A 9184-nucleotide genomic window follows, 5' to 3' on the forward strand; every position below is an offset into this window, starting at 1 on the left:
CTTCTTTGTCATATTAAATAATACCGCGACGCATTTTGGGGACAACGCATTTTGGGGAGGGCGGCGGCGGCGGCGGGGCCCCATGATGGCGGCGGCGCGTATCACTGTTTACATAAACAGCGATACCACTGATCACGTCACCATGCTCGGCCTTCCCCGCTCTATCCCCTCCCTTCCCTCTCCGCGCTTACGAATACCCCCCGCGCCTCGCTCTCCCCTCTAGCCCCATGGGTTAGAACCAGCCCTACTATACTACTCACCTAATCAAATCGTAATGAAAAAAATTATGTAATAATGCTCTATTTATGCGCTATTCATATCCGCAAACAAAAATTTTTGTGCTCCTTCCGTTTAGCTAAAAAAAAATTTTTGTGGGGGGCTGAGTAGGCAGTCAGTCAGCCCCCCCACCCATTAAAAATAATTGATTTGAAAAATTAAATACACAGGATTTATGCGCTATTTATGCGCTACTATTTGCAAGCATTTTCGATTTTTGCGCTGCAACCCTTAAGGCACTTCCCTCTTGGAGCAAACAGACATATTCACCCTTAAGTCGTTTAAAATTACAAAATTAAGTACTCTGACTATGCATAATAATTCTCTGATTTATACGCTACTATTTCCAAGCATTTTCGATTTTTGCGCTGCAACCCTTAAGACACTTCCCTCTTGGAGCAAATAGACATATTTATCCCTGTTGTTTAAAATTGCATTTCTTAAATGGAAACCCCTATTTTTCATTGGATATTCTTGCAGCTTACCTCAAGAGCTTTCCAAAACACTATAATAAAATATTTTTTCATCAAGTACTTTTTTTAGTTATGCTCGAAAGTTATAGTACCTCCGGCATTTAGCATTATCTAAGGTTGTGCGACAGCTAAAACCTCTTAAATGTTGTTTAGGACCATAAACTAGATAACATTTATCAAAATCAAGGCCATTGGAAGTTGTACATCTTATTTTAATTTTTACGTTAAAATGAATTTTTAGTGTAAAAATCAAAATAAGAGGAACAACCTATCAAATTTTGTTTGCGTACCATAGTAAAAATTAACTCTTTCCATGGCTTAAGCACTTTAACAAAAATTACTTCATTTATGTGATAAAATTTGTATTACCATAGTAAAAGTTATGTCGGAACATTGTTGTGAGGGTCCATCCGAAAATACAAGACATAGTAAAATGTAATTTAAAATTAAAGTATTAAAACTTAATATAAAATTTTCTGTGTATTATCTGCGAAACTCCAAATATTGGTCATCAAGTTCAAAACAATTTATTAATTCATGTTAGAAAGTGTGTCGAAGTCGACGGAGAAATTTTGAACATTTTTTGTAAAGCATTAAATAAAATAACGAACATTATAAACAATATTTATTACGATTCATGTTTTCTTATTTCGATATCTCATAATGCCGAAACTGTTCGAAATCGGACATATATTATTACACATTTTCAATTTGTTTTCATATGCTAAAGCCACTGTAGCAGTTTTGATACTATATGCAGTGACACCCTATATAATAGATATTTATGCTTTTTATTTACACATGTAATTAAAATTGTTTTTATATTGAGTTGGATAAGCGAGAGACAATTAAATTTTATAATTATATTATTTTAAAATAATAATAATTACTAAAGATAGCTATTAAACAAATATATTTAAATAAAGTTATGTAATTACGTTAGTTATAGATATATAATGTAATATTTCATTGATAGCTTTAATGAAGACCAAGATGTTTTGCGAAAGATATACAAGATCATAAGTTAAAAAGGAAGTTTGCTCAGCAAACATTTAAAATTATAATTGATTAAATTAGACACAGTCTTTCTTCACAAATTTGTAACATTTACAGTTGTAATAACGGGATATAAGTACATAACAAGTAATTATATTTATACAAATGTTCCGATTATGCCTCAATTAGTACGCCTATGCTTCTGTTAATCCTTTTAATATTATTATGATCTCTCGCCGTTTATTAATCTTGCTAAATTAATATTGTTATATTAATGTTGCTAATTGTTAAATGTTAAATGTTATTATTCGCGCTAATTTTTTTATAATATAAAAAGCACTATATATGTATATATTTTTATAGATTTTTTATTAATTTAATTGAATTACGATTTGTATAATGACTACCCGTGTATTTACATTAACGTTCAAGAACGGATATACTAGACGATAACGCGATGTGTGACGATAATGTGAGTCGCGTGCTATAAACTCAAATAGCCATTATGTTACTTCGTTACAGCATCACTTCGCATACTGGACCAACCGATCGGGGTTGCCATGCCGTGGCAGTAATAGGTGCATTTCGGTCGTGCGTACGTTCACCGTGTGTGTAGATGCATTTCGAAATTCAACGTCGCTTTCGTGCCGTGTTTAATTATAAGTGACAAATAAACGTGAATAATCCCGGATTTCCTCGCGGATTCGTTGATGCCATTATTCACCATTCCTGCATTCCTTTCCGTATATAGAACTCGCGGCACATCCTCTCGACGCGCGAGCATCGCGTGGCCTCTCATAAATCTTTAATGACACGAACTGAACTACGCCGTTGAACATCGCGGGGAGCACACTGATTATGTTAACAATAAATTGTACGTAGCAAAATCCCCCTCCTCCCCCCCCCTCTCTCTTTCTCTCACACATTCTCTCTGGCTTGGTGACGTCGTTAAATGCGGACTTTTTAATAATCCGCTTGGTGGAAGCTTGGAGTTTATACACGGTACGCGTATGTGCTTTGCTAGTACCTTCCATCAGCCCGCATGCATTTCGCTACTTTATGCGCATATAAGTGAGAGATAACAAACGATGGGTTGAGTCCACCTTTATTCTATATCGCGATTTTGTCATGTCTGTATTATTCATCATTTTTCATTCCCGTTACCTTCTTTTACGTTGCCACTGCCATTTCTTCTTGACAAAACCAGACAGAAAGCAACATTTGAATCTTTCGGAGAAAAAGAACTTCTTCAAAAAGTTGAAAGAGTTAATAAAACCAGTTAGTATATGCTAATGAATTTAACAAATAATCGTATTTTTATTATTGATGTATCTAACCTTTTTCACGTCGGAACTACAGATTTTTTTTTGATATATTGAACGAAACAAATAAATACAAAATGAAATTTTTAGAAATTTTTGAAGATTAGAATTTTTTTAAAGCGTATCTTTAAAGATATTTCTTCGAACTATTTCTTTTTAGCAATATTGCAATTTATAGTTGTACAATTCCTTTTGAAGGTTTCAATGTACTTAACATATCTTTTTATTTTCATAAGATCTTTTCTGAAGAGTCGATTCTCTATATGCCGTTCTTTCTTCCATTCTCCTTCAGTCCCCTAACATTGTCATTATTGGAAAAAACGTTAGTTCCTTTCGTATATCAAATATCAAAGGTTTATCGAAACTTCTGAGATAATATTTCGAAAGATCCTTCTATTCCTCTTTCATTGTCTTTTTTATTATAAATAAGAGTCACTGTGTATGTGCTAATAGGCTATTAATTTCTTTGCTATAATAGAACAGTCGAGGTTAAAATATTGAATAATAAATTTCTATTAATCCTTATGTAGATACGTGCAAAATATCTCGCAGGAATGATTAATTCGCATAGTTATTAAATTTATTGAATCTACGGATTTGAACTTATCACATATTAAGATTTTATGAATGATGGTGTGATGAAAAGTTAAAGAAAAGAACAAATTTAAATATATATTTAAAAACTTTATTAAAGTAAAATAAAAAGTACTGAATAAAAGAGGTATTTATTGATCTCTAATGTTGTTAACAAATCAATTATTATTCAACAATAAGGAATAGAAGTAATAGCCTTAACGGTCAAAGTTAGATCTTTAATGTTTAAATAATTCAATTTGAATTACTATATATATCATATACTAGTATGTACATGCATATATATCATATTTGCACGGTTGGCAAACGTTACTTTTCAGTTACTTTGTAATTACTTTTTATAGTAAACAATTTGATGACGATGTTGCAATTTTTTATAACGATAATGTTAACTAACTAAACGCTAAGGTTGTACTAAAGTTAAAAAAATCACTTTGAAAAGTAACTTGTCACTATTACGCTTTACACTGACAAAGTTATCCGGTCGCCTAAATCGTACCTATAGGTATTTTTTATCGTATTTCCTTTGAAAGTATTGAATTTATGATTGAAAACAATTAAAAATATAAGATTAATAAAAGAAATCATTAACTAATACCTAATAATTAATTAATACCTAATTTTAATAATTTATTGAAGAAAATCAAATATATATATTACGATAAAGTTATAATCAAAAAATAATTAGGGGCCTAGAAAGCACATATAAAAAGGGTTGGGAATGTCCAGGAGACTCACTAACTCGATTTGTGAACTCCTTATAACATTCCTGGGTATTTTCTGCTTATGAGAAGCGTTTTCCTCTCGTGGCGGGACCGCGTACTTTTTTATTGAATTATAATATTGCAATATTTTCTACAAAATATTAAAATTACAATATTTTCCAATATTGCTACAATATTTTCAATAATATATTAAAATTTCAATATTGCAGCAATATTGCTGCAATTTTTGTAATATTGCGCACTATTGAAATATTGCTGCACAACAATATTTTGTGCTGTAGGAATCATGTATAATAAAGATATTTATTTAGAATTAAAAATTAATTTCACGAAAATCAAAACATACACACACATATACATATATATTTATATGCGAGGGGGTAACCATTAGCTGAAATATTGTCTCAGATTACATAATTTCATCTGACAAATAATTTTTTCACTACATATGAAGTAATTTGATAAAATATACGATTTGTTATTTAATATTATACAATGATTTCTTGTGGCTGCATATATAAGTATCGGATTATACATAGAGATTTTATAATGATTTCGAGGACTCTCGATTACAATTAAGTAGTTACTTTGTTTATGAATTAAACCAAAAAGGAACTTCCTTCGTAAAAGGAATTTTCTATAATAATAAAAACAACATATCTTTAAAAACATATTTTTGAAATATTATATTTAATAATTTATAAATTGTGATTGTTATCATCTATTTCAGTGGATACGTATATTATAAATGGATACGTATATTATTATTTTCAGTTCTTTATCAATTTATCTTTTAACTGTCGACATTTACGTCGAATTTAATTGAGAAAAGTAACTAGAAGTTTGCTCGCCATACATACTTTTAAGATAAGTACCGAGATGAGAGAGATAACGAAAACTTTGCTTCTAAGAAGCAACTTAAACTGCGACTGGAAAAGTTGCCACGATGTTGCCGGAAGGATGTATTTAGCATGGCTAATCGAGTTCTTCCGTAATCGATCGCGAAATAAGCAGTTCAAAGCCTCGCCTATGCAAAAATGGTAGATTCGTCCGTTATTCTTCGTCAACCTCTTTCAAGAGCGTTTTATTTTATAAATGCTTTTATCATTATAATAAGATGTAAAATGCGGTTAACGAAACGTAATTAATTAAACATTTTGAAAATCACACAATAATCCAAAAAATTTGTATTATATGTATATTTTATACACATTAAATTTGTATTATGTATATATTTTTACCTTCTTTGTAGATTTAGAGAAATACTCTTATTACTAAGCCACTCAGATTCCGACTATCGCCCGGGAAATGAAAGACGCGAGTTCGATTTCCGGTCCAATCACTCGTATCTTGAAATTTTTGTTGCTTATGTGTTTATCGAGTTTTTCTTATTTTTGCTTGTGAATATTTAAAAGAAGTCTTAAATTTGAGATTATTTTTTTACTGGTTTATTTATTGTATTGTCTTGCCCCCTAAATCTCTCTAGCCGCAGCGAGAACTGTTCTCAAGCGTAATTTACACCACCGGGGAGTCGGGTGTCGTCGTCGTCGTGTATCGACGGGAAGGTGGGTTCCGAGGGCTGTCGCCGACAAGCCCGTTTACGTCCTCGAGATTGCACGAGTCGGATTTTCCCCTCGCAGGGTCGTTTTTCGTCCGTGCACAGCGACATGCTGCTTTTTTAAGGCGACCTGACCCTCTTTTTTTTTATCCTTTTTGCGAATCGTCAGGTAGAAAAAGAGGTCGTCCGGTAGATTGAGCTTGCCCTTGCTTCAACGTGGACATCCATATTTTTGCTAGCTTGGCGTCATTTGCACCGTGGGATATTGGACGGTAGCGTTTGATGAACAGGGCGCGATTACCGAAAACTAAAATAAATTTCTCTATTGAGGTTTGGTTGAAACAGTCGTGTAAACAAAAGTTTCGATATTAAATGCTATGTCAACTATTGGGAAGAGTTGCCACATGCGTACCATTTAAACTACTTTTTATTATATTTTCTATTTGATACTGATTTGTACGCAAATGAACATTGGAAATTGTAGCTTGATATTTCGGACACGTATTATTACTTGTTTAATTTTTCATTGTTGACAAATTAATTTGTTATAAGTTTTTAACATGTTACAAAAGGTACGATTTAGGCAACCGATTGCCTATAGGTTTTCTAAATTTATCTCTTTCCTCTTTGAAAGTATTGAATTTATGAATGAAATCAATTAAAAATATAAAATTGATAAAGAAAAATTATTAACTAATACATAATAATTAACTAATACCTAATTTGTCGAGAAAAATATCTTTTAATTATTAAATAATAATAATGAAAAGACAAAGACGTCGAAGTAAAACCGGCTTGAATTTATTTTTGCACTTGACACATTTGTATTCATATCAATTATTAATTTCATTATTGTCAATTATCAGTCTTATCTTGTGATGATACGATTAAGAAAATTTGATAGATTTTCTAAAAGTACACAGTTGGAAAAAATGTGATGAATTTAACATAAATCGCATGTTCCAAACGGTCCACTCAAATTTTTGAGTTAATTTTACACAAGATGAATAAGTTAGAAAATAATACAAATATTATGTAAGAGAATAAATATAAAGAAAGATAACATCGACACAGTTTGTAAATAAACCGTGCGAAAAATTTTTTTTTCAGAAAATTAACGTTTATGATACGTTAAATTAACATATATTTCATTCATTTGTGTTAGAATTTACATTTTAAAATACATTTTTTCTGTTATTTGTTCACTTACTCATAAATTATGTCATTTTGATACTAAGAAACATTGAATATTCATTTTACAAGAAATTTTTAAATAACATAATCACATTATGTTAAATTAACACTGGAATATGTTAAAAAATTCAAAACAAACTGTTAACACAAACGTGAGTGGACCGTTTCCAACACAAATACACAAATTTGTTTACTGTGTACTGATTCAATTTTTATAATAATCGCAAATATGTAGGCATATATATATATACAATATATGCTCTATGGATGTAAAATATTTTACAATAAATCTTCTTTTATGAAAATACAAAAATTCATAATAAAATTGCATGATTACATTATTAGCTACATAAATTGATCAAAAATTAATATCAGATGTACCTGACTTTTTAAAATGCTGCTAAAATCCATAAAATAAGACGTAACTTATTAATTTTTTGTCTTGTTATATTCATTTCTCATTCATATTTTTGTTACTGAATATTGCTTACATTAAGTAAAAATAATAAATATTGAGGAGGTACGATTTCGGTGATCTAGTGCGCATTCGGCTCTCCCCTAATACCTCTTGAGAACTGGATGAAAAAAACAATGCGCGAATTAAAACAATTTAAAAATTGAGGAAAATTGAATTAGGTTATTTAGAGAACACAAGAAGCCTCTTCCGGTTTCTTATTCTCTTAGATATCTAAACAAACAAGATTACCATTTGTCGCCCAAACATATCTTACCTGTCTCATATTTGCTGACAATATTTTCGTAAATAATGACATTCGCGATGCAGTTCTATTTACGGGACGGCCTAGACGCAATTTCGTCGATACGTCGCCGCAATGAAGTTTCCCTCGAGATGTAGTTACCGGCGCAACATTAATGGGACGGCCTTCCTGTCACGGAAACGAGCCGGTGCGGTGCGGCGCGGCGTGACAGAATGGCAGAAGCATGGAAGAAAGGCGGAATTCCGGTGCGAGCCGGAATCCGGTGATAATTTGTCGCGGGATTACCATCGTCGTCCGACGGCGCGTGAAATAATAGTATGCTCATAGTTTAATATGAAATAAATCCAGGTACACATACACATGTTTACATACGCACACACACACACTCTTCCTTTCTCTTTCTTTCGACACGCGACGCATCGGAGAGGAGAGATAATACCAGAGCACGGCAAAATTCACAGCATGATCCGCGTAATATTACGATTTAAAACGTTTTAATATGTTTTTGTTAAACTCGAGCGAGTTACGTAAATAACTTAATTCGTGATTGTGCAGCCGGAAATAGCTGTTACAACGAAGCCATTACTCACGTGTACGTTTTTTTCCTCGGAGGGCGATGATCAGATAGAGTTAAAGATGTAATAAGCGGTGAATATAAAGTTTTTAAAATTTATTATGACAAAACGTAAATTTAGTTTTTTCTATACAATTATGTTTCGTGATTGCAGATTGCATATGTACCTATATCATAATGACAAATTTAGTTAATGGACTTGTACAGTCGATAAGCTGAGTCTTATTAAAGTATATCATTTATTCGAAACATATAGCTATAAATCTGTAGGACCGGTGTGAACCTGGCGCCCAACTTTATCAAAATTAAAAATTAATACCGTAGGGCGTTTGTACTTCGTTTGTACCCGTTTGTACCTCCCTTATTTTCGTTTGTACCTCAAACAGTTAAACAAAAAATGAAATACAAAAAATGGTCAGCGCCCAAGTTTAATATTTTTTAATTTCATTTATGCCATTCGAAAGAGAATCGTTTGTACCCGTTTGTACCTCCCTTACTTTCGTTTGTACCTCAAAGGGTTCGGAGATACAGCGCTTTTCAATTTTTGCACAAGCCCTATATAGCTAACTTTGCCAATTTTCAAGATATCGAAACGGGACCAACGGCATTCGAAAGAGAATCGTTTGTACCCGTTTGTACCTCCCTCACTTTCGTTTGTACCTCGAAGGGTTCGGAGATACCGCGCTTTTCAATTTTTGCACAAGCCCTATATAGCTAACTTTGCCAATTTTCAAGATATCGAAACGGGACCAA

The sequence above is a fragment of the Mycetomoellerius zeteki genome, unplaced genomic scaffold (genome assembly GCF_001594055.1).
Source record: "Mycetomoellerius zeteki isolate Tzet28-1 unplaced genomic scaffold, Tzet1.0 scaffold96, whole genome shotgun sequence".
Taxonomy (NCBI): domain Eukaryota; kingdom Metazoa; phylum Arthropoda; class Insecta; order Hymenoptera; family Formicidae; genus Mycetomoellerius; species Mycetomoellerius zeteki.